This window comes from Microtus oregoni, unplaced genomic scaffold (genome assembly GCF_018167655.1).
Source record: "Microtus oregoni isolate MIOR12 unplaced genomic scaffold, Mior012 000017F_ref0000208, whole genome shotgun sequence".
Taxonomy (NCBI): domain Eukaryota; kingdom Metazoa; phylum Chordata; class Mammalia; order Rodentia; family Cricetidae; genus Microtus; species Microtus oregoni.
Window position 1 is genome coordinate 10,532,385 of NW_024543076.1, and position 27,740 is coordinate 10,560,124.

Genomic DNA, 27,740 nt, shown 5'->3' on the forward strand with positions numbered 1-27,740 from the left:
AATTTTTCAACTTGCAAACGGTATTGTCCTCTTTAGTGTAGTAGTTTCAAGTGTTAACACATACTTAAACTCTTGATAGAACCATACATTTAGATTATATACATATATATATAATGTTAATATTTATTGACACACTCTTCATGGTGGTCAGGAAATTCAAAACTAAAGCATAATAGTAGACTAAATGTTACTCTGTCTTGTCATTTTATCTCAAGATAAAACCACTGTCTGGCATATAAATTGGAAACTGCTTGTCGTTTCTCAGATTCCAAGAATTTGTTAATAGTAAACTGGCGAGTGGCATCGAATTGATCTGACTCAAGGCCCTTGAGTGCAGTTAGATGCTAGTCTCACATCCTTCAGCATTCTAGTCTAGATGCTTGTGTGAGTGTGCAGGGGCCAAATGGACCAGTGGCAGGAATTATCAAAACAATGAGGAGTCCTTCTGTCAAGAGACTATTATGCAATTATAATTAAAAACCATTAGTGATTACAGTTTTTGTCACTTTCCCCCCTTCACCGAGTGGTCTCCATTTTCTTCCAGCTCAGTAGGCTAATTCCACAGAGTAATTTTCCCAGTGCTGAAGCACACCAACTGTGTTCATGTGGCTAAGGATGATTTAATAAGGCTTATGCATTAACTTGCTATAATTTTATGTCTGTAAGATGTCAGACCTGAAGAATTTCACTTCGGAAATAGGGAAAACAGAATCCCAGATTCCTCTTTGTTGATTGCCTTTGGGTGGGCTACTTAGTCTAGGGGTTTGTAACCCACCCTGCAGTCAGTTATTCCAGGGTCCCGGAGAGGCACTATCTGGAAGATAAATGGGCTAAGAAAGAGGAAGGAGGCTAAGCGGGGTTCTTGTCAAAGCCTCCGTTTATTAGAGATGGGGTACAGCTTATATAGGGTAAGGAGTTGGGGTGTGGGCACAGGGGCCTGGACTCTTGCCGCATGGTTCACGTTGGTCACATGATCCTTGTTGGTCACGTAGGCCAGGAAGTCACAACTAGGAGTTGACACACCTAGTTCTCTAGATAGTTTGGAATGTGGGGTGGGTTCCGCTAACAGATAGCTCTCCATTAACAGCCAATTTGGGTGTGGGGTAGGCTCTGTCAATAGAACAATTCTTAACACAATTATGGGTGTGGGGTTCTCTGCAGACTCCCCAGGGTGATGGTTCCTGCAATAATCCTAGGAGGAAATTGGCTCCTGACACCTCTTCAGTTTAGTAGATTTGGCAATGCCTGAGAACTGCAGAAAGAACTGAAAAGAAATGAAGGGGCTCTGGGAAATCCTCCTTCTTTAGCTAGAAATGTCCTGCCACATAACAATCTAATGATTGGTTAAAACCCTGTTACCTCCCAATTCGATATGCTAAGAGGATAGAGGTATTACACAATCTGGAATCTGATGGTTTCCATCATCAACTTGAAATCTATATAAAGAATAAAGAATCAGAAACCCCTTCTTTGTGGAAAACTTCTGCTTCATATTAACACACAAGGATCTTTCTGCAAAAAAACATACAGGCTTCAAAACAGAAACACAGGGTGGATGTTAAAAAATTAATGGCAGAGCCGGGCGGTGGTGGCGCACGCCTTTAATCCCAGCACTCGGGAGGCAGAGGCAGGCGGATCTCTGTGAGTTCGAGACCAGCCTGGTCTACAAGAGCTAGTTCCAGGACAGGCTCCAAAACCACAGAGAAACCCTGTCTCGAAAAACCAAAAAAAAAAAAAAAAAAAAAAAAAAAAAAATTAATGGCAGAATTTACACCTTTAATCCCAGGACTTGGGAGACAGAGGCAGGCATATTTCTGTGAATTTGAGGTCAGGCTTGTCTACAGAGCTAATTCCAGGACAGCTAGAGCTATTACACTGAGAAAGCATGTCTGAAAAAAAAAGGAAGGAAAGAAAAAGAAATTAATGGCAGAGTTATTGTCAGACTCCTCATGTCTGCTACATCTAGACACCTGCATTTGATGATTTTTTTGGAAATCAATAATTATCCAGCCCAATGCTGTCAGACTGTATGGATGGTTTGACTGATTCAGGATACTGAACTAGAACCTAGAACACCCATCACAACAGAACACCAAACAGGTGAACAGACTGGTTTACCTGGGTGCTTCACTCCACTCCTCTCCCACTGCATATTCTGGTCATATAAAACAAGTAGGGGTTTTATATAAGAACTCAGACTTGGGGGTCAAAAAGAAAATGAAGATTTAAAAAGGAGAATTGTCAATGAAATACAAAAACTGGACATTCTATGTATGAAAAATATTATTAACTCTAAAGTGATGGAGACTGAAGAAACAGTGCTCAGAAAGGGCACCTCAGATAACAGGTGCTAAAACAGCTCAACATACAGCTTTAAAACTGGCTAAGTAGTTGATGCTCAACATGCTAATCCTAGGCCATCACACCAACCATTCTAGAGTTTTTGCTATAAAAGTGCAAGCTAGGACATCATCCCTGAAATATGCATTCAGAACCAGAGAGGAGCCTGGGAAATGGTTTTCAATATTTCTGTAGATGATGGTGATGCCTTCCAAAATTGAGGTCCACAAGAAAACAGTTGGAACCTACAGAAGTCTCTTCTTTTAGTCAACTTCAAGTTGATTCCCTTTTTTTTTTTAACAGACATCATTAAAGGAAGTAGGGATAATCCCTTAGGACATAACTGAGTGCTGTCTGGAGAGGTAGTTAGGTGGTGGCCATGAACTAATAATCCCTTGAGAACTCTACAAATTTGGCCTGAGATAAATCTAAGTTCCCTTTTTAAGAGGGTGCATAGAACAAGAGTTTTGACAAGCAGTTTGGTGATGTCAAGAAGAAGAGTTGGGTGGCAGCAAAAGAGGCTGGTGCCATTGGGTTTCTTTCAGGAATGTAAAGTCAGGGAAAGTCCTCAAGAGCACATACTCAGCACAGTTCCTCCTATCACTGAATAGACCTTCATAAGGATGGTTTAGAAGACTCTGATAAGTGAATTCTTTTTCATCACTGGATAGTAAACCACTGATCTTGGTAAAAATGTCATCACAAATACTTAGCCTGTGACTGCTTCACAATGTGTGACTATAGTTAGGGTGTTTAAACTCTGCTTTGAAGTCACAATATATAGAGATTTTCACTATCAATGGACATGATGCTTCTAATATATGCATGGTCCCAAATTTCATCACTTCTAACACAAAAAAGTAGAGAAATGATCTATATATTATATAAAGCATGCATGGGCAGTAGGTATATGGCTGTTCTGTTTAACTTGTCCATATTGGGTTTCATGGTCTATGTTAATGAGGACAACTGACCAGGTCTCTTTCTCAAGAGGATACCAGATCTCATTACAGATGGTTGGGTGTGAGGTACCATGTGGTTGCTGGGAACTGAACTCAGGACCTTTGGAAGAGCAGAAAGTACTCTTTACCATATCTGTGGTTAAGATGTTTTATATCCCATGCCAGTAAGTAATGAACAACATAATATTAACATTCAAAAGCAACCCAGCCTGTTTACTTTTATTTTAAACAGTATTCTATGGGCCATGTTAAACTTGAAATATTCTGTAGCTACATGGAAATGCTGCAGACATCTTGAGAAATTCCCATAGATGGATGAGATCAGGAATCTCCTCCTCCATTAGACCATAGAAATTGGATTTCTCTTTGTTTATACATTGGGATTCCATGTAGGATTTTATTTAGGGAAAAGACAGGTTATAATGCTTGTAAAATAATAACCCCTACCAGTGAGGAAACTGATCCTCAGGTTTCAGGGTCCATGTCGTAGTTTGTACTAATATTTTAATATTTTCATTGCCATAGTACTCTTTGTAGAGATTTAGACAACACCCCACTTTATCTGTTATTGGACATTTGGATAGTTTGTACTTTTTGGTTAATATGAAAATAGTTCTATGAATATTCATGTACAGGGTTTTGCATAGACACAGCGTGCGTGCGTGCGTGAGTACGTGCGTGCGTGCGTGCGTGCGTGTGTGAAATCAGTTCCAAAAATGTTTCATTCTCATCAGCAATACATTAAGGGACCCTATGTTTCCATGTTCCTGCTAACCATTTCTATTTTCTGTCATGTTTTTATTGTCATCCTTGCATTGGAAGTACATGTCCTTGAGGTTGTCACCTGCTCTAACCTGAAAGTTAATGGGGTTTAATATCTGTTCAAGAGCTTCATGATCACTTTTGTATTTTCTTGTGTGAAGTGTTTGTTCAAATTATTTCTTCATTTTTATTAATTTATTTATTTTTGGTTTTCAAGACAGGGTTTCTCTGTAGCTGTGGGGCCTGTCTTGGAACTAGCTCTTGTAGATCAGGTTGACCTTGAACTCACAGAGATCTGTCTCTGCCACCTGAGAGCTGGGATTAAAGGCACCATCAATGCCTGGCCTTGGAATACTTATTCTTAATATTAAGTCAAAAGAGTTCTGCTTTTATATTATATCCTAGCCTAGATATAACTCTCTTATCAGATAAATGATTTATAAATGTTTTCTTTCTTTCATAGGCTTACTGGCTTATTTTATTAATATTATTATATACAGCAAAAATACTTTCACTTAGAGATCAGTTTGTCTTTTTCCCTCTTCACTTATAATTTGGGTATTATAATTAGGGTTTTACTTGAACCGAGCCCATGATGATTAACCTCTACATTTTCTTCTAAGAATTTTGCTGTTTAGCACTTACATTAAAGTATATTACTCATTTTGCAACTTTGAATGATTTAAGAGTTAACCAGCACACAGATATCTAATTATTTTAGTGCCATTTAGTGTAAAAGAGAGAGAGAGAGAGAGAGAACTGTTTCCTCTTTGATTTATGCCTTGACTCTTAAATCTGTTCTGTCTATATGTCCATATTGCTTCACACAGTTCTAGTTACCAGCACCTTGTAGTAAGTTTGGAACCCAAGACTCAACAGTATTCATCTTTTTCAGGACTGTGCTGGTTCCTTGGGTCCCCTTAGATCCTTGTGAATTCTAAGTCAACTTTCCCATTTCTGAAAGCAAAAAAGTGGCGGGAATTTGTAAGTACCGCATTCAATTCATGTACAAGAGTAGAGCTGCTGTTGCTGGCAGAATTACCTCTGTGTTTCACACTGATTGTTCAGAAGTACACTTGATGTTTTCCATGTATATTCGTTCTGTTAGTAATTATAATAGATTTTAGATTCTTCTGATTGTCCTTCCTGGGTGAAGCTTTGTTTTACTTCCTTTACTATCTAAAGCCTTTTTTTTTCTTTCACAGTTGCTTCCCTAAAATCCTCAATACAATGTGCATTAGAATAAATGAAAAGTGGTTTTATACCTTCATATGGTCACTGTAATACCACAGGTTTTAATCACACAGAGAATTACATACCAGAAGACTAAGAAGTAGCCCCAAATCAATTGGAATTGAGTCTAACATTTTCCATCAGTTCTCAATTCAGTGAAATCATATTTGAGTTTTTTCCCACCTTGTCACTTCTCACAGAAAGCCAGCTCACCTTCACAGGCCTTTCAGAAGGGGCATGGTGCATCTTCTGAGAAATGTTAAAGATGAGAGCCCCGGTAGAATGTGTCACAAAAGCTACTGGCTTCCACAGAGTGGTCATTCCTTGAACAGGCACTGAGAAGCAGCCCTGACTAAGCTCTGTGGAAGATGCCTTTCTGTGTCCTTCAAAGGAAGAGAGCCCACCTGCTGAGACTAGAGCCCTTAAATTTGTGCCTTGATAAAAGACAAATCAAACTCCATCGAGTTCCAGAAAATCTTCATCTCTGGTATTTGTTTATTTGCTACTTTAACTAAGTCACTCTTATGTTTCCACTAAACCACTCTCATTTCCATGGATGGTTTATAAGTTAGCATTGTTCCTTAATCTACTTGTCAGAGGACTGTTATAAAAATAAAAGTAAGGGGCAAAGACTGAGGAGATAGATCTAGAGTAAAAGCACTTGCTTACTAAACATGAGGACCCAAGTTCTGAGTTTGTTCCCAGCACCCTTGTAAAAGCTGGGCATGACTGCTCTTACCCAGCAATGTGAGTAGAGAAAAGCTGATCTCATAAAATCCAAAGAGAGAGCCTGTCTCAAGGAACTAAGTCAGGAGTGGTAGAGTAAGACAGCCATGGTTTTGCTCTAGCCTCCACAAGGGTGGTGGTATCTAAGAAATTCTACACTATGAAGCAACTCATAGGTGTGACTGTCTACGTGTTCTTGATAGCTGGAAGTCAGTTAGCTGGAATTAATTGTCAAATATGGCACCAATAATGCCATCATGTTTTCTCTAACATTTTCTTCTATTTATAAAGGTATCTATAACAAGAAGAGGGTTTGGGGGCTAGGGAGATGGCTCGGTAATTAAGAGAACTTGTCCCTACAGAGGACTTGGGTTCCATTCTCAGCACACACATGTGGGATCACAACTGTCTATTCCAGTTTCTGAGAATCTGTCATCCTCATTTGACCTCTTTAAGCACTGGGCATGAATGTGGAATGCATATATACAAGACCTATACGCTTTTTAAAAATCTATATTTACAAAGGGTTAATACATACAAGGCGTAAAAGAAAGACTTTTCAGAATATTACTATTCCGTCATTGCCTGTTAACTCAAATGGTCTTTCTGTCAAACGCTTCTCTATATCCCATGTGATCCTTTATTAAGTATATGAGCAAAATTAAACATATTTGTTGCTTAAAATGTGTAGGGGAAACTCCACCCAATGGGGGGCATGTTCGCCTCAGGCTAATATTTACATATAAATCTGGCGGCATGAGCCCCGCCGCTCTTTTTTTGTATCGCCTGCTCATCGCTGGATCCCTGATGTTGTAAGCTATTCCTTCATTAAAATTTGCTGTTTCATATTAAGCTAGCCTGGTTATTATGCCACTTACATTTTGGCACCCTAACTAATAAAGAAAACTGCTTGGCCCTAATAGGACAAAAAATTAAATAGGCAAAATAACCAGAACAAAATGCTTGGAGAAAAAAGCCAAATCAGGCAATGGCCATGATTCTCCCACCCTACACAGCCGAAGATTAAGATCTTCCCTTATAAGCCACCTCATGGGCTACACAGATTATTAAAAATGAGTTAGATCAATATATAAAAGCTAGCCAATAAGAGGGTGAAACTAATGGGCCAGGCAATATTTAAAAAAATACAGTTTCTGTATAATTACTTCGGATAATTATTTCGGGGCATAAGCTAGCCAGGAGGCCATGAGCCAGGGCAGCAGGAACGCAGCCCGCTGCTCCGCTCATATTACAACAAAAAAGAGAGGGTTTAATTTTTATTCTCAGTGGATCCATATTAGTGCTTTAGAAATAAAAATAAGTTCATTGATCTTTGTGGATAGAAAAATAGTTAAAAGAATATTCTCATAGTTGAAACTTTTGCTTATTTTGCTACTAGTAACCCCAAAACACTTGGTGTTGGATATTTAGGAGAGTGTTAGGTCACATACCCTCTGTCTTTTTGCTATTTCAGATATACCAAGCTATTCCATCAATTTCCTCACAAAGGATGCTCTTAGGTTCCTGTCACTGTATTTTGCTTATCACCTTTTCTTGAGTTTTAGGGCTCTTTGTAACACTGGCAGCAAATCTATGAGCAAGTGATTTTAGACAGTATTTTCTTTACTTGAAATTTACTTTTATATATGTATTGTATAATTTCACACATTTACAATGTATTTTGATCTTATCCAAACCTATAACCCTGAACAAATTCTCCCAGAGTCCACCCCACAGACCCCTTACTAATTCGTATTTTCTCTTTGTTCCATTTATAACCCATTAATTGCTACCATACATGCAGGGCCATCCAGGGGAATATGTACAACCTGTAAGAGGGCACATATCATTACTTTCTTATATTAAGAAATTAGGCTATTAGTCTGATTACAGGAGTAGGGAAGTTAATGTGTCCTTTCCACTATTGCTTAGGATCTTAGCTGGGGCCATCCTTGTGAACTCGTGGGAGTTTCCCTAGTGCCTGGTGTCTTGCTAACCCCACAATGGCTCCCTCTTTCAAGGTATCTTTCCTTGCTCTCCTCTCTCTTCTTCATGCACCTCTACCTCCCTGATCCCTCATGTTCTCCTTCCCCCCTCCCTACTCCCCTACCACCCTCTCCCCTCTCCTCTTGCTCCCAAAGTACTAAGGAGATCTTGTCTACTTCCCCTTCCCTGGGGATCCATATATGTCCCTCTTAGGGTTCTCCTTGTTTTCTGTCTTCTCTAGGGTTGTGGACTGTAGGCTAGTTAGATTAATGACTACCTTAATTGCCATCATAGAACTTTCATCCAGCAACTGATGGAAGCAGATGCAGAGATCCACAGCTAAGCACTAGACTGAACTCCTGGAGTCCAGTCATAGAGAGGGAAGATCGACATTATGAGCAAAAGGATCAAGATCATGATTGGGAAACCCACAGAAATAGCTGACCCAAGCAAGTGGGAGCTCACTGATTCCAGACTGATATCTAGGGAACCTGTGGAGAACCGGACTAGGTCCTCTGAATGACTTGGGCAGTTTGTGAAGCCACTAGGAGTAGTACCAGTATTTATCCCTAGTGCATGAACTGGCTCTTTAGAGCCCATTCTCAATGGAGGGATACCTTGTTCAGTCTAGATATGGGAGGAGGGACTTTGTCTTGCTTCAATTGATGTGACAGACTATCTTGACTTCCCGTGGGTGGCCTCATCCATCAGACTCTTTGCAGAATGGCTGGGGGAATGGGGTAGGTAGAAGTTGTGAAAAACAAGAAGATGGGAGGGAGAAGGAACTGAGATTCATATGTAAAATAATATTGTTTTAAAAATAATATTTTTTAAAAGAAATTAGTCTAAATAACCTGCATATGAGCTAAGCTCTTTCATATGTTTATTCTCAAATGATTCTTTTTCATTGTTTTATTTTTAGCCAAATTTTTCATTTCTAGGATTTCCTTTGTTTGTGTTTTCATCGGTTCTATTTCTTTATTCAGATCTTGAACAGTTTCCTTCAACTGTTTGGTTTTTTTTCTTGGCATATTTTTCTTTAGGAATTTATTGAATTTATCTAATATTTTATTTGTCTTGTCCTCAATTTCTTTAAGGGCTTATTTTTTTCATTTAGTGGATGGTGTCTTACTGGGATCCCTAAGACCACTCTGACCTCGGGTAAAGTTACCAGGGCTGTGGGCCCTAATGTGAGACCAATTAAGGGGTGCAGTCTGGGCTTTTGTTTTAGTTTTAAAGGGAATTCTTAATTTTTCTAAGAAGAGTTTAGATATAAATTAATAAGTGAAATACAGTTGTGATCCTGTAAGTCATAAGAGGGTGTATATGGTCTGCTGTTCACTTACCATCGCTAGGACTTAGTCCAGCACTGAACACATACTAACTATTCAGTAAGTAAGTGTTGGGTAAATGAATGAGAGAAGGAACAAAATATGTGAGTGGAATGGCTGGTTCCTAAACTGGCTCAACAGTGTTTGTTGCACGTGTGGTTCCGTTTTAGTGGAAGGCATTGCCAGACAGGAGATCAAGGAGATGGATTGCTGCTAAGACTTTAGCATGCCTTAGTGTACTAGGTAGCTCCTGGTCCCAGTGACAATCCCTTAGAATGAGTGACTAGTGGGAATTAGTTCCTAGGAGTTGCTATCTAGTGAATGATCACTGCTAGTCCTGTTGACGCAAAAGATACCGTGACTAAACGATGCTTTGCTTGAAAACTAACGAGCATCATCCCGAAGTTCCAGTGAAAACTGCATTCCATGGGCAACTTAGATTTCCTATTTGAACAAATCTCCATCTCAAGAGTTAAGTGTGTTTCTGTATCTTTCTAACGGATCTAACACAAGTCCTTCTCCAGTCTATAAAGATTCATCTTGTTCTCAATGGTTGAATTTGAGCTATATACATTATTTCAGTCCCAGATCATTTGGAAAAGCAGTCTTGCCGTGCTATGTTTTTTTTTTTTTCCTTTCATAGCCCCTCTCTATTTTGATCTCTCGCAATCTTAGGTAAAGATTTTTTTCTTTTTAATCCTCAAAAGGTCCATGTTTTCGTGGCCTTTCCTCAATTTAAAATTGACTTTGTGATTGTGTTTCACTTTTGCATTCAGAGTTTCTTGTTTTGATTGATAAATGTTTGTGAGAACTATAATCCCCCCTGTGCGTCTCATTCCTTTCTCTGTGAAGCAGCTCTACTTGGGTAGCAAGGCAGTCTGATAACACTGAAAATAAATCTTAACATCTCTGCCCCGAGATAGCTCCGGACTTTATCGCCTTTCTTTTTACCCCAGTGATAATTGCTTATCAGTACATACAGCCCTACTCCTGTGCTTCTCATGCCCCCAGGGTTTATGTCTCTGGCAAGATAGGCAGGAAGCACCTTCACCAAATGCATTAATGGGTTTAATACAAGTCAGACAAAGAATGAATACTGGGCCAGTTTACTATCTCAAACTGAGAAGGCCATCTCTCCATTTGGAGATGCTTTCTCACAATGCATTTTTGTTTTACTCTCTTTGTCTTCCTTTCCCCTTGGTCTCAACTTGGCTACCGTAGAAGGGGCCTTTTGTAAAGTTCACTGTTACAGAGCTATAAGGAAAACAAAAGACTGTGCTTTTAAAATAGTACAATCTGCTGTCATTTTTACTTCCCCCCAGCCACTACAACTAAACCGAATCTAAGACTGAAAGCATCCAAACATACACTTTCCAAAATAAACAAGCCTGCAGTAAAGCAGCAAGCTCTAGGGAATAGCTACCTTCTTTTAAAAAGGAAGAAAGAAAAACCATTACTAAAGGGAAAAAGATGGAGCTGCTGCAGATCAAATATATATCAGTCAGTCTTGGACACCGGGCACCACATCTTCAGGATAGGTACAGATTTGAAAATAAATAGTGGGAAAGAAGGGGAGAGAGACAGAATTGTAAAGAGAAGAGGAAACAGGAGACCTAAGGAAATGTTTAAACCCTGTCTCATTTATTCTCTAATTATCTCAGAGGAGCTGAAAAACACAGATAAGTCATTTCAGTCAGGTGACTAGGATCACAAACATGGTAAGCCAATCAGCTGAGGCTGGAGCAGCTACGCTTGCTTTACACTTGCAAAACAGCATGGCAGCGTGGACAATGCCCAACAGGACCTTCTGACTTAGGACCCCTGAGTTTCTGCAACCTCAGCTCATCACAGCCTCTGGGAACACAGAGCATTCACCCAGTGAGAGTCGTGTGTGCTGTTTGGAAAGCCGGTCAGCATTTCCCTCTTTCCTGGGGTGGAAACAATGATGTACCGCTTTATAATGCATTGCCTAATCAGGTGCATCATGGAAATTCCTCCTGCATGATGATAGCAACCCAATCCCACATGTCTTACAAACACCATCCTGTAGCTAACAATGTAGACTGTTCATTGTCACTGAGCATCTTGATGGGGTTTAAACTAATGTTACATAAAAAGTGCACATCCATTTCTGCAGTAAGTTCCTGCTGCACAGAGACCTGCTACCCAAACAGAGAGACATCTGTTGTATTCTATGTGATCCCAAGGACCTGTTTGCGGTCCCCAGTTTCCACCTCCACTAATATCTCCATGTCCAATCTCACCCTACTTGGTATCGCCTTTGAATTCTTATAAATCATCTCTCCTGTCTTCCAAACCCAGCTTCAAATTCTGCTTTCTTTTGTCCTTCATTCAATTATTCAAATGCCTTTGTTTGTGTCCACAGTATTCTAAACTCTAGGGGTGAAGCAGTTATAAACAGGCCTGGATCATCTCATGGTTCTACCAACTCCAGGGAAGATGAGCCACATACACATGTGATTGCAGTCTGGGCTAACTCTTGGGACAGAGTGGCTCCTTTAAGACAGTACAGCAGGGCCACCTGACCTAAGGCAGAGTTCTTTTCCAACGTAAGCATTGTAGAATGGATGCTCTTCACACTGTACAAACATATGAACTCTAAGTAAGTGCAAACACAGCCACAGAATACAAAAGTCCATGTGTTCCGAATCCTCCTGAATCAGACGTTAGGTAAGTTAAACAATTTAAGCAACACCTGAAATAGCTATCATTCAAAGCAGCTGAGCTTAAAACGCAAAACAAAACTGCAGTAGCTTTGAAATTCTTGGTGTACAGATTCACCCAGCACAGTCAATGGTTAGCGCCCTAAATGATTCAGACCGGTTTTAGGGTGGTCAGAAAGACTGCATGTTTTAAAGCTGAGAGCATTTCAAGGATGTTTTAGTGAGCGCATACTTTTACTCTAATACTGTGACATGCTGTGAGGGAAAATTTATCAGATTAAAAACTCCACCCTTTGTAACTAATATCTACTGTCTGTTTGTATAATGTATTAAATTTATGCCAGGCATGATGGCTCACGCTTTTAAGACTAGCACATGCGGGGCGGGGCAGGCAGATATCTGTGAGTTCAATGTCAGCCTGGTCTAAACAGTAAGTTCTAGACCAGCCAGAGCTTCATAGTATGACCCTGTCAAAGAAAAAGTGTTAAACTTAAGTAATTCAATAAAATTTATTCTCTAGTGTTTAATTAAAGTATAAAAAAGCGCAAATAAATCATGTATGCTCCTTTGCATGTGGGAACTTCCCACAATGGTAAGTAATTAATCCCTACTAGAAAGGACTAGGAAAATACCTGCAATACAAGATTGAGAATCAAAAAGTTAGACAGCAAGGCAGTAACGATTCCATGGTCTCAAGAGGAATATTATATAAGCTGTACTTCTTATTCTGAAAGTTAGCTCACTTATTTCATTGTTTGAAAACAGAAAATATGTTGCCATGGGGTTAAATAATCCACTCAGTGGCTCCAATTCACCTCTTGTTCAAATGATTAATTTAAAAGAAATCCTCCCAAAAAAGCCATATTTGCATCTGTTCTGCACTGGTACAAATATCCAAAAGGGAATTTAATTTTCAAAGGAAAAATATAGCTCCTTTTTACATGCTTGTGTCTCTGTGAACATTGCCTTTGTCCTCAGAGTGCCCTGTGGGTCAAGAAGCTGGGTTGCACATATGCAGATTCTTACAACATGCAATAGGATCAAATTAGTACACAGCATTGTGTGACATCAGGAGTTCAGCTGCTTTAGAAATGTGAAAAAGTGGCCACAGTGAGAACATGTACAGGTGGAATCTTTTCCAGAACAAAGAGGGGTCTGACTCATTTCCCCAATTTTTTCTAAGATTCTAAAAGTTCCTTCCCCATAACCATAACAGTAGAAAAGCAAGTAAATTGGTACAATTTGAGCATCATCATTCTCTGATAATGGATGAATGTCACAGGAATGCATTTGCCTCTGTCTTACATGGGAGTTGAATCCAACTTCTGTCGAACATTAAGAAAAAACTGGTTTTTCTTTATTTTATGTCTAAAAGTCGCTCATGAGTGAGCGTATATTATATTTGTCTTTCTGGGTCTGGATTCCCTCACTCAATCTGATGTTTTCTAGATCCATCCATTTGTCTGCAAATTTCGAGATAATATTATTTTTCTGCTGTGTAGTACTCCATTGTATAAATATACCACATTTTCCCTATCCATTCTTCAGTGGAGGGGCATTTAGGTTGTTTCCAGGTTCTGGATATGACAAATAATGCTGCTGTGAACATAGTTGAACACATGTCCTTGTGGTATGATTGAGCATCCTTTCGGTATATATCCAAAAGTGGTATTGATGGGTCTTGAGGTAGGTTGTTTCCTAATTTTCTGAGAAATCACCATCCTGATATCCAAAGCAGCTGTACCAGTTTGCACTTCCATCAGCAATGCAGGAGTGGTCCCTTTACCCCCACGTCCTCTCCAGCATAAGTTGTCATCAGTGTTTTGATCTTGGCTATTCTTACAGGTGTAAGATGGAATCTCAGAATTGTTTTGACTTGTATTTCTCTGATGACTAAGGATGTTGAACATTTCCTGAAGTGCCTTTCAGCCATTTACTTTACAATCCCAGAGAACCTAGACAACAAAGAGGACCCTAAGAGAGACGTACATGGATCTAATCTACATGGGAAGTAGAAAAAGACTAAATCTCCTTAGTAAATTGGAAGCCTGGGGATTATGGGTGAGGATAGAAGGGGAGGGGAGGGAATGGTAGGGGAGCAAAGAAAAATATATAGCTCAATAAAAATATGTTTTTTTTTAAAAAAGGAAAAACTGACCATCTGCTCAATGTCTAATTCTTGTTACGCACACACAAAAATCAAACTGAAGACCTAAAAGTAAGGAAGATTATGAGAGAGAGGAGAAAACTGATATCTGCTCCTCATTGCTGAGTGTAAGCTGGCCAAAGGCAGCAGTGGATGAAAAACTACCCGGAGTCATTTCTCTAGGCTCCTGGGTTCATGTCGGCAGGGTTCACTCTGTGAGCTGGAGTTTTGGAACCTACTCCCTATGGTGGGAATGCCTTGCTCAGCCTTGATGCAGTGGGGAGGAGCTCAGTCCTGCTGCAACTTGATAAGCCATGCTTTGCTGATTCCCAAGGGAGACCTTACCCCATCTGAACGGAGATGGGGAGGAGTGGATGGAGGGACAGGAGTAGAAGGGAGGTGGGGGAAAGGAACTTGAGGAGAAGAAAGAGGAGAAGCTGTGGCTGGCATATAAAATAAAATAAAGTAAAAAATAAACTTTTTTAAAAAAAGTAAATACACAATTTGATTAACTGGGCTACCTCACTCAGCTGTTGACTGCAGAATACTTGAGTTCCACATTCTAAGCTGTATGAACCTCCTGCTGTAGGGCATCTTTTCTGAACCTGGCTGTCAAATTGTAGGCTAAAGTTGAGTTTCTAACCCTGTTTTCAGGTCGCACCAACTTCTCTTCCAAAGTCTGAACAACATAATACTTATCAATTCCCAAGATTTTAGTAGCATCTTGCTACCCCATACAGGTAGGTCTTCTGAAAACTTTGCAGATGTGGCAAAGGCTTCTTGAACGTTCTGTTTTTAAGCTCAGTCTTAATCCTCTTAACAATGGTTTCATTTCCACCTCTTTTGAACTTGGGAGGGATGTCATGTTGTCATGTCTTTGCTAACCACTTCAGCCTTCTCTTCTCTGCTGGATTCTTTCGCTGCTTGAAATAATTCTTTGAGGAGGCTGAAGAGGTGGCTCAGAAGGAGATAGTGCTTTTTATTCTTGCAGAAAGGCACAGGTTCAATTCCCAGCACCCACACATCAGCTCACCACCACCTATAAAGTCAGTTCCAAGGAATCCTTTGCCCTTTCATGACCCCTATGAGCACAAGGCATGCCACAGGGCATGTCTATACACGTATGTCTACAAATGCAAGCAAAATACTAACACACATAAATTAAAGTTTTAAAAATTCATTTTCCACTGATCCTTTCCTAATGTGTCTATATCCAATAGGCTTGCACTGATGTGGAAAAGCCTTAGATTTAGCTAAAGCAATTGTGACATTTAACTCATATGCTCCCCACTGCACAGGGTACTTTGTAATCTTTCCCGGCCTCAGTATTTTTACCTGGGAAGAGAAAGACGAACCAGTGGGTATCCCAGAGTAACCTCCTCTGCTCTTCTACAATTCATGATCGTCTGCGTGACACCCTTTACTCAGGAATTCTGCATGTCTCTGATTCTATTAGATCTGTAGCAGTTCAGGACTGGCCTGTAGTTCCTGGAGGGGTGGAAGTACCTTGGGGGTGTTCTTTGGTGTGGTCGGGGAGGAGGGCTCCGGGAATTGAGCAGCCAGCTTCAATCAGTGCCTCTCACTTTGATCTATTTTAGATATTCCTGAGTAAGATTTCGTTTGAAGAAAGAATTCTATGAAGGCCTTTTTTTTTGAGGTTTGCAAACCTCTGCAATAGATATTAAAACTTCTTGTTAAAATATGTAAAAGTATGTTGATGGTGATTATGGATCCCTAACAGATCAGGCTCGAAACAAGAAAAGTGCAATCGCTGTGTAATGATCAGTTAATCTAAGTCACTTCTTTAAAGTCATTCAGAATTGTCTTAACAGGCATATCATCTTTAGTCATTGTACAACTAAGAATTAAGCTGCCATAGCAGGCAAAGGAGACTAGACGAGTAGGGAAATGTTTTAGATTAATTTCGTCTCAGTACAGCAGTCCCAAAGCAGAGTCGGTATCGTTTTTAGAGGGCACGGGGAAGGGAATAATAGATGACAGTTGTTTGCTGTGCAAATTCCTGATGAATAAAAACACTAATAACTCTATCAGAGTGCCCACCAACACTTAACATTTTTACAAGACTAACAAATCCAAAGAAGCCAAAAAGAAAAAAAAAAGTGCTCTGCAGCACTTAGCACAGGCTCAGCATCTGAGGGAGGAATCATAAATGCTTGTCTGATTGAATAGGCTATTCAAACCACAGAAGTATTTTAGTCAATAGAGATAGTCACTAGATAACCACAGTGCTGTGTGAAAGTCCTCTGTCCGAAGGAGTTGTCACAGTATCTTATCTAAAAAGAGATCATGAGTTTGAGAGCAGGATATGGAAGTATTTGGAGACAGAAGGGCAGAAATGATGTACATCACAAAGCTCATACACAAAATTCTCCCCTCCCCCCCAAAAAAAACCTAAAAATTGAATCAAGCTCCCCTGGTTCTGATTCAGGCTATCCAGTGAAGTAACCAGAACGAAGGCAACGCTGATCTTCCTTTTCCTTCCTCCTGTTGCTCCTGCCACTAGGACTACTGATACCACTGTGTGCCTCTGTGAAATACCAAGTCAGTCTTCTGAAGCCTTCCTGGGAAAGCCAGCATCCTTTACAACATGGTTTCAGTGTGAACATGCTACAATTTATAAATACCTGCAGGCAAGCTGATTCTGGTCTGCTGCCACTCTGTGTTCTAAGGGTTGCTGCTCCCTCTCAGGGTCTACTATAACACCCTCTACTTTGCTTCTCAAGGGAGTGTGTGCTATGTGGGTCCTCATTCACTCATGTCTAGTCTCCTCACTGAGCTTGTCCTGTGAAGTTTCTAAAGTCAATATCATACCACTATTGCACACTCAAGAGAGAAATTTTCAAAAACAATCTAATCACCAGAGAAACTCATTTCAAGCATTGTAGCAATTATTTGACATCATGTACAAAAGATCTAATTCTGAGTGCAAAGAGAATTTTGTTATTTAAAATCCATTCTACTCCTGAACAATTTATGGAGCAATTCTATTACAGCTCCGTGAAGTAACAAGAGGGAGACCTCAACATTCACCTCTTTCTCAGGATCTGTAACATCCCTTTGGACAAGCTTTTGTTGGATTTACAAATACCTATTATCATCTTCACCAACTTCTCTAACTTTTCCAGGAGTTACGGCAGTGCTCTCTGAAAGGCCGTATCTCTGAATGGCAGTTGCTGCCAAGTAGACATCAGAAGAAATATGTGAGCAACAGTAAATTACAACCAGAGTGAAAAGCCCAGCGACTATCCTCTAGCTGCTGCCTAGCATACTTATGGTCCTTCCTGCGATACCTGCATGTACCTCCTGCATATACACAAAATCCACACTGCAGTCTAACACAAGTATGTTCCTTGCTGCAATGTTTACGTGTGCCACCTGCATGTATACGAAGTCCTTACTGTTGGGTATTCTGCAAAAGTTGCAGAAACTTGTGGATACCCGTGTGCAAGCAGCTTGTCCAACATCTGGCAAGCTGCAACTGCACACAAGACCGATCACTATTTTTCTTCTGAGTCTGTCACCAAGGCCTCCCTCCACTATTGGGTATGCAATTCATGCTTTCTGATCAGGCATTACTACTAAACCCCAGGTTTCTCTGTCATGGCTTCTTTGTGACTGTACATATACATTTAAATTCTCAATTAAAGACAATCTGAACTTTTAAGTCCGGGACCAGAAGTGAATTTCTTCTTCTAACACATTTGAATTAGTATCTGATTTGCCTCACAGTTCTGCATTCCAAGGATTACTGGAATTGTCTGCCTGCTCTACCAAACTTTTAGACAATATAGAGTAAACTTTAGGTAGGGCATTAGTTTCTATTCTCAGCTCTAACCCTGAATATGGGAGCTATATAAGGAAAAGTTCTATCTGCTAAGATATTCTAAGCTTAGCATATTTTTAAAATTATACAACGTGACACAAAAATCACCCCCAAATTAAGAGAACTAAAGTAACGGTTTTATTCTTATCTCTCACACTGTCAATTATAGGCTGAGCATAGATGGCTCTTCTCACCCCGAGTGTTCATAGACTTTCTGGCAGAGTGCGGCTCAGACTGGAGCATTAAGGATTTCATCACTGGTGTCTGGGAGGTGAAAGATAGGTCAGCCGAGGATCAGTCAACTGTGTCTCTGTGAAGCTTTTCAGCATGACTGTCTTGGGCTTCCTTATAACACATAGATAGCCTCAGAAAAGTTGGACCAAGTGGCAAGCAGCCGCTTCACTCCCCAAAAGAGAGCATTCCAGCAGACCCAAGCGAAGCTGGGAGGTTTCAGATAATATAGCCCGAAGTTGTGACACCACTTCCTCAGTATTCGATGGGCCAAAGTAGCCACAGACCAACCTGCAGGAAGAGGAGAAAATGAGCATTAGCGGCCTTTCAAGTGCAGGGTGCCCTGTGTGTATGGGCAAGCTTAGAGAAATTGATGAACGTCACCTTGGAGACAGGCTGCCACAGTGATATCAAGTAAGATTATGGCAGAAACTAGTACACCATAATTTTCAAAATAGTGGTATCCTAGTAATGTTTATCTCGGAAAAGCAGGCCTCCATTTCCTTTTAGGACATGCACCTAGGAGGATGCACTTGGAGAAAGATGCCAGCTGCTCCACTGGAGGCACTTTGAGCGTGGCTGGTGCTCCAAAATGAGAGCATTCAGACAGCATCAGAAACAGCATCAGGCTTTTTTACAGCCATTAGACCCAGAAGAAAGAACAAACCACTGACTTCTTGGTAGTATTCCACCAAAGCAAAAAGACAGTTTTCCACAAATACATCTCTGTCTATTGTGACTAAACCCAAGATGGCATCATTGGATTAATTTCCATTGATATGGTGTAAAATCATTAAAGCAGATGGCCTAGTATACAGTGTGTACAAAATAAAACTTTCTCTTAGTAGTCATTAAATATAAAATTAGAGCCAGAAGAAAAAAAAATATCCTTAGTGCTTAGTAAAACAACTTAATATCAGAGACAGAATTCTGAGGCCAAGCATGGTTCTAAGGTTTCTCAGTCTAAGGTCAGGATTCCAGTTTATGTGGACTCAGATTTTCTAACCTCCCTCCTTTTCTTTCTCCTTCTCCCTTTTTCTCTCCCTCTCCCTGTATTTCTATTTCTCTCTTTCATATAGATTCAGATTTTCTAAACACTTTCTCTCCCCCTCCTCTCTCTGTCTCTCTCTGTATCTCTCTTTTGCTCTCTCTGGAACACACACACACACACACACACACACACACACACCACCTCAAAATGCTTAATAACATGGATTCTCTAAATGAATGCCATCATATTTCAGTTGGAGTTTTGCTGAATTTTACAAAGAACAGCTTGACCCTCAATTATCCAGGATATACAAAGCTAACGTGTATACATCTGCCAAGGGGGTGCAAAGGTAGACAATCAGCCTTGATCTTTGGTAACCTGTGTGTGTTATCAAGTTACAGATATGGCAGAATTCTGTCCTGGTCTTTGATTGAATTTGGTATACAACTTGGAAACACCATTATATATTAGAAGTAACTGATGGTTTTTCCAGAAATCTCACTGAATGTGTACATGGAAATGGGAATTCCTTTGAAAGACTACAGTTTGATAGACAAGAGGATCTTTGAAACGTCTGTCAGCCAAAGCTAGAAACTACAGCGAGGACTTGTTTTCTTTGTGTGTCTCTCTTTCTATCTGTCTCTGCCCCCATTTCTCTCCATGTGTATGTGTGTGTGAGAGAGAGAGAGAGAGAGAGAGAGAGAGAAAGTGTGTGTGTGTGTGTGTGTGTGTGTGTGTGTGTGTGTGTGTGTGTGAGAGAGAGAGAGAGAGAGAGAGAGAGAGAGGTTTTGGCCAGTACATAAGCTAATGAGAGGTAAAAGACAAAACAAGATCATTCCACCAAGGAATTTTATCATTGAATAAAACAGTGGCGCACATATAAATATTTAGCTCTAACAAGGAGTAAATTGTTAGCCTATAGTCAGAGAGCTATTCATTTGGAAAATGGGGACGGGGGATGAACATCTGTTGAGGATTTGTTGTTGAAGAGGCGCTTGATGGACTTTTAATGATATAAAAGGGTTGATATTAAGTTCATTACTGTTTATGACAAAGCAATGATAATACCATAAATGCCCATAATTGGACCTCAAAATTTCTCTTCCTAGTAAAAGAACCAATTTCGTAACCTAAGCTACCTGTGAAATGGACTGGGGAAAAGTGAGAACAGTCAGTAAATATACTACATGGGAAAGGCCCCGAGTCCAACAGCAATCCAACTAACTCCAACCATACCTAATCTAGAGGGTTGTGTATCAGCCAATGGGCCTTTCACCTTAATCGCCATCAAGACACTGTTCTGTTTTCCCAGAAAATTATTGACTTTTAAGTTGACTTCCTGACTTGTGACAACACATTCCAGCTAATATCATTCTCCTATATGATCATTGCAGTGATGTTGAGGTTCATCCGCAGGTGAATCTCAAGTGTCTGCTCATAGAAAAACCAATCCTTTGCTTTTGTGTCTCTTCTAAGTTCGCCAAGGTCCACCTTAGAAAGTGAAAATCCATATGAGACTCCATTTATTTAGTTCTTTCACCAAATTTTCATGTTACTATAACAAAAAGATATAGGAAAAACACAAAACCAGAAATCTGCCATCTAATGTATAAAATTTTCAATTTTATAGAATATAAACATAACATAAATATATAATATGTAAATATATATTTTTGTGAATGAACCAATCGTACCTTGAGTCCACATACCACAATTTATATAGCTACTGTTTTTCTGAAATACCAATGCTTATAATCAATCTATTTGCTCCTCTAGGATAAGTACTCAAACATTAGAAAGTAAAAGAATTTAAGAGGCTCAAGAAAGAGAAAGTAACCCTTAGTCACAGGTGGATGAAAAGACTAAAGAGTATTTTCAGATGCGATTCATCAAGCTGCCAGTGAGTAACTGGAGCTACAGCCTACTGTGTTATCATTAACACGTTTGCCAGTAGCTTGACAGAAACAGGAAAGTAAGAGAAATCAATCTGAATACCCAGGGCGAGAGTTTCCAGAGCCAGTGTGTGGGTTTAGCAGAGACAGAAGTGAAAATGAGTGTGTGATTTTGGTGACAACTAGAACCTCCTGGAAATGGAGGAGCAGAGGGAAGAAAGTGAGAAAGAGAAAGTTTCTAAAGAGAAGAGAGTTCAGCTGGATAGTGTGGCAGAGAAAATGTGTATTTCAATATGGCAGGGCAGCCTTTAGAATATGAGGTAAATGCATACTCGGACTTCCTTTGGCGTGAATGAAATAGTATGCTTTCTTCATTGTCCCCTAAAATCCTCTGCTGTCCTAGGCTCCTATGGAACGAGTAGCAGTGTTTGTTACTGAACATGACGCTATTTGGTCCCCACGTTTGAATAACAATATTTTAGTTGTGTTTCTGTGTTTGGTTGCTTTGATGCTGTCTTCCTCTTCTCGCTGTCTATATCCTTTCAATGGAAAACAAACTCCAGCATTCTATAAAGAAGACCACATTGACACCTGGCCTCAGAGAACTGTGATACTGGATGCTTTCCATTGGCAACCTGCTTCAGCTTTCTCAACTAAGAAGGTTCACACCCAGCCTATGGGAGGCCTCAGAAAATGATGCTAATTATGGTTGCCTGTAAACAGTTTGAGTGAGTCCCCAAACTCTCTGTGTTGATGTATCATCTGAACATAAGCTTGAGGGCTTATGGGGTAACTTTGGCAGATCACCTAATATAATGTTTGCTCTGAGGTAAAAGGATCAAAGCCACAACTGAATCATGCCAGAGAGAATTATGTTGTCTAAGCCCTTCAGAAAAAGCTGTGGACAACCTCAATAACCCTGCTCAGTACAGAGGAAACTTTGTCTTCCTATTATTGCTCATTCAGTTTACCCAGATTCCTTACTTCGTCCTGTGACTACTGGAAAGTCAGGACTTTGAAAAAGAAAGGTTTAGAATAACAGTTTGAATTATTTTCTATTACTTTTTTTAAAAGATCTCTCCCTATCTCTCTCCTCTATGGTTCTTTGTCTCTATCTATTTGTCTGTCTCTCCCTTCCTCTTCCCCCCTTCCTCCCTTTCTCTCTCTGTCCCTCTGTATGTGTGTTCATGTGCCAAGATCAGAAGGGGGCCTCGGATAGTTCAGAGCTGGAGTTACGCAGTTAACAGGAGTCCTGGTTTGTTATGTGGGTATTGTATTCAAATTCCGATCCTCATCATTGCCCAGCAAGTACTCTTAAGCGTTGAGATATTTCTCTAGCCTCTTTTCTTTTATTTTTGATGCTGCCATCTTAAGAGTCACACTCACATTTTATAAGCTCCGTAAATAGTCTAGGACCCACTATAACTTTTTAGCATCTTCAAAACCATTAAACTAAAATAATATAATTATTCTTTGTAATCAGAAACCTTTAAAGCAGCTCATTCCCAGCTGCTGCTTCTAGCATTTCTCTGAGAATTAAGCCCTGCCACTCATTCGTCTTCCACCAAACTTCCTACGACAATGACAACTTATGACCTTGGGTCAGTAATTTAACTAGTTCTTCATTTGTAAAATGGTAATAAGAATTTAAATAACTACAGAAGATACACGGGTTGGTACCAAGTTAATCTCAATTATTCCAACCCTCTTACTCTATTCTACTTCTAAAATATAAAATGCTAACAGGCAATAGCAAGCCTTGATGTCTAAGCTAGGAACACAGAAAGTAAATTCATATTTTTCTGTATCCTGTAGTTAGAATTCCACTTCCTTACTTCAGCAATAATAATAATAATAATAATAATAATACTCATTTCTTCCAGACACAAAGTCAGTGTTTGTTGATGGCTAGTTCCAACTACCAGGTGGCATGATAATTAAATGACAGATAGTGTATTTCTTTTCCAGTTTAGAGTTTGAAAGAAGGTTTGAAGTCAGTATTTAACAAGATGATGTCAGCAGTGAAACCTCTAACAGATTATATCCATTTGTGATGTGGGATTTCCCTCTCTATGCTATGAATATGTTTTATTACCACTGGGTAATAAAGAAACTGCTTTGGCCTATAGCAGGGCATAATATAGCCAGGCTCAGAGAGAGAGAGAGAGAGAGAGAGAGAGAGAGAGAGAGAGAGAGAGAAAGAGAGAGAGAGAGAGGAGTCAGAGAGATGCAATGTAGCTGCTGAAGGAGACAGATGCCAGACACTTATCAGTAAGCTACAGTCTTGTGCCGATACACAGATTAATAGAAATGGGTTAAGATGTAAGAGTTAGTTAATAAGAAACCTGAGCTAATAGGCCAAACAGTGTTGTAATTAATATAGTTTCTGTGTGGCTATTCAGGTCTGGGTGGCTGGGAAATGAATGAGCAGTTTCCGGCTACACGGTTGCACTGCAGCGCGAAGCTTACCTGCTTATACTTGCTTGGTTCCACATATGAGAGGTGCTGAGGAGCCCATAGGCAGTGCTCCTCCACTATACAATGCAATTAAATTAGCGGTTACAAGGCTCAACGTTAACCTGTGACCCCCATTGGTCAACTTCAGAGCAGTGGGTTATTTGCAATACTGTAGACCAAACAACCAAGAATAATTCAAAGCAGGTGAAACGATCATAAAATTAGCATTATGCAATCTTATGAGACAGAAAATTCTAAAGACTAAGCCTATTGGAGCTCTTCCCAACCCTGTTTTACATAGAATAGCTTCCTTTCTCCAAAGCTGCTGCTTTTGCTTCTCCCTTGTACCCTCTACCACATTCCTCATCTCCTTTGAAATTTCCTTCACATAACCCTGTTCAAGACTACACCCCATCTTAGGAGGACAAGACTCTGATGTAGAGCTTACCAAAGCAACTCTAGTGGAAAAGCAGAGAAAACTGGGAAATTTTAAAAAATACTAATAAATAATATTTTTTAAAAAACCTAACAGCTATTATCATGACAGATTTTGACTCACCTGAAGTAAATAAAAATCAACTTAGGTCTAAGTTATAAAATGAATAGTGAGGTCTAGGCACCAAGATGTATGATTGAAAATAAAGAACAATTTTACCTTTCTATTTCTTCATTTAATCATTTTTATTGACATAAAAATCAAGGCACCTCTTAGTAAGATGCAAGAGCTAGAGTTACATCACACCACAGTGGGCAAAGCTGGAGAACACCTAAAAGACATCAATCATGCCTTTATATGATTTTCTGTCTCTTGTACCTTTTTGATGGGAAATTGGTAGAAAGGAGGAAAGGAGGCATTCTTGACATTTTACAGATGGATAACTTGTGCCTCAGCTTTCTGAATCCACAGCTTAGGCTCTGTGGTCTGTCCTACTTGCTATTTTGCTTCCTCATGATGCCATTTCTATGTTAGGTTCCATCTACTTCAAATGATTAATACATCGTCTACTCTGTGTACTTAGAGTTTATAACACTAGTCTTATTATCTACCCCATTGACTTTAAATTTTATCTTTTTTATTTTAATTGCATTTATTTATTATGTACATTGTACAAAATAAGGCCAATTTCATAAGGATATTTTCATAGGGTTTTATGTTGTTTGTGCTATATTGTATGTTGAGAATATTCTTATTAATACTCGTAACACTTTCCTTTCTCACTCCTTCCTTCCCTTTCCCCCCAGGCAATTTTGGTTTGGGGTTTTTTTGTGGGGGTTGTATTTTATTTTCCCATTTTTGTTTTTATTGCACTATACATTTTTCTCCACTCCCCTCCCTTCCTCACTGTTCCCCTTTTACTCTCTACCATAACCCCCATGCTCCCAATTTACTCAGGAGTTCTTGTCTTTTTTACCTTTCTATGTAGGTACTCTCTTAGGGTCCTCTTTGTTGTCTAGATTTCTGGAATTGTGAATTGTAGGCTGATTTTTCTTTGCTTTATGTATAAAAGCCACATATGAGTGAGAACATATTATATTTGACTTTCTGATTCTGGGTTAGCTCACTCAATATGTTTTTCTGTATATGCCCAACAGCAGTATTGCTGGGTCTTGAGATAGATTGCTTCCTAATTTTTCTGAGAAATCACCATACTGAGTTTCAAAGTGGCTGTACCAGTCTTCACTCCCACCAGCAATGGAGGAGTGTTTCCTTTACCCCACATCATCTCCAGCATAAGTTGTCATCACTGGTTTTGATCTTAGCTATTCTGACAGGTATAAGATGGAATCTCAGAATTGTTTTGATTTGCATTTCTCTGATGGCTAAGGATGTTGAACATGTCCTTAAGTGTCTTTCAGACCTTTGAGATTAGTCTGAGAGTCCTCTGTTTAGTTCTGTATCCCAGTTTTTATTAAATTGTTTATTATTTTGATGTCAAGTTTCTTGAGTTGTTTGTATATTTTGGAGATCAGCCCTCTGACTGATGTGGGGTTGGTGAAGATCTTTTCTCATTCTGCTGGCTGCCATTTTGTCTTGCTGACCATGTCCTATGCTTTACAAAAGCTTCTCAGGACAGGCTGACAATTTTGTTTCTAACTTCATTTAATGTATACATGATTTTAGATAGATAGATGGATAGATATAAATAATTTTATGTTCTACACATGAAAGAAAGCATATGTATTTTTCTGAGACTAGCTAAATTGACTCAACATGATTATCTCCAGTTGCATCCATCTTCCTAGAAATGAAATAACTTCATCCTTCTGCATGGGTTTACATTATAGTATATATTATGGACATATTATATATAATGTATATTATAACATATAAGTATGCCCACATTTTCCTTATCCATTCTAGTGCCATGATAAACATTGATGTTCAACTGTACCTGTGACTTGATGGATCAATCTCTTTCAGGTAAATTCCCAGGAGTGATATAATTGAAACATACTATGGAGCTAGCTTTGGTTTTGTGAGAAATGGCTGTATTGATTGCTAGAGGGGGCTGGAATAGTTTCATTCCTGGGAGCAGTGTATAGTGGTTCCATTTTACTCATATCCCTATCAGCATTTTTTTGTTTCATTAAAGACTTTCATTATGATTGGGCTTAGATAAAATATACATGTAGCTTTTATTTGCACTTCTCTGATGATTAATGAAGGTAGACATTAATTTTTGGTCATTCACATTTCATTAGCCCTTTTATTGAATGGGTTATTTGATTTCTGACTTTTTTTCTATTCGCTTGCATATTTTAGATATTAATCCTCTGTCAGATAGCTTTTCCACAGGTTTTCTGCATTCCATAGACTCTCTTTACTCAGTCTTTCCACCTTATTCCATATTTCCTCATTGTATAAAAGATTGTTAATTTCATGGGGGCCCATGTGTTGATTGTTACCATTATTTCCTAAGCTACCAATGCAGTATTCAGCAAGGCCTTGCCTATGCCTATATCATAAAGTGTTTTAGTTTCTTCTTCCTTCAGTTGCAGAATTTTGTGTCTTACACCAAGGTCATGAACCACTTGAAGTTGATATTTGCACAGGATAAGATATAGCGATCTAGTTTCCTTCTGCCTCATGTGGATATCGAGCAGCATTTGTTGAAGAGACTATCTTTTCTCTGATGTGTGGTTGGCCATCTACGTCAAAATCCATGTTGCTATAGCTGCAAGGGTTTATATACTATCTGGGTCTTCTCTTCCTTTGATCTGTGTGTCTGTTTTGTTCCACCCACCATGCTGCTTGTTAGCACAGCTCTGAAGTATAAATCAGGTATGTTGGTATCTATACTGTGTCTGTTATTGTTCAGGATAGTTTTTGTTATCTTGGGAACGTTTTGCTTCCTTATAAATTTTAGGGTGATTCATTCAAATTCTTGAGCATTAACATAACCCCTTTATTGTTTCTTAGCCATGTAAACTAAATGAAGCAAGACTCTTAACTTTTATGTATATTACCATCTCATTTGCAAAAGGGGAGGAAGACATGAGTTAAGGCACATAAAGTTCTTAGGACAAGTCCTAGCGTGCAGGAAGCACAGTACTTGGTTTGTGTGTTCCTGTGCGCCTATATATTTGCACAACACTGTCCTGTCTCTCACATTCCTGGAAATCTCTCACACATTACCCTCTGAAGTGCATTCCATTTCCTGTCTACCGAAGAGGTGATTTCCACTGACTGAGATAACAGTTTCAGTATATTTGTGAGGAGAAGGAGGATATGCACCAATCCGTTAATGAGCAGGGTCCAATAGAGAGAACAGGAGAGACAAAACTCTGACCTCTAGTGTCATCACCACTAAAACACTTCTCATATAAAAACCCCACAATTCAGGAACTGATTGCCATGGGAACCTTCTAGCGCACCAAACATAATGTAAGTTGGCATTTAAAATTCCATGAAAGAAGGAAGCTTTATCAATTTCAGAGATCCTCAAGATCAAACAGAAGATGAGACTCAGTGCCTGCCCACTGCATGAAGCCTGGAGTGAGGAGTTGTGGCTTTCCAGTTCTTTCCCAGTCAATTGTATTGATTAAATCTCAAACTCTCTAACGTGCTGCATGGTGCTTGAATGTCTAAAATCGGTCTTTGAACCAAGTGGGGACACTGTCCAAACAAAGAGCAGAAAACTTCAAACTGCTGTT

General features: G+C 39.5%; 1 protein-coding gene across 5 annotated transcripts in view; it reads left to right on the top strand.

Moving 5' to 3' along the window:
- The window catches only part of Lingo2 (leucine rich repeat and Ig domain containing 2), a 1,050,166-nt gene that overhangs the window by 981,913 nt on the left and 40,513 nt on the right, over positions 1–27,740 (top strand). Inside the window, exon 7 of one of the 5 annotated variants that reach the window (XM_041667314.1) lies at positions 25,948–26,007. The exons of the other annotated variants lie outside the window; for them this stretch is intronic. The gene's annotated coding sequence lies outside the window, so the exon portion shown is untranslated. The remainder of the gene's footprint in view (positions 1–25,947; positions 26,008–27,740) is intronic. 5 annotated transcript variants of the gene reach the window in all.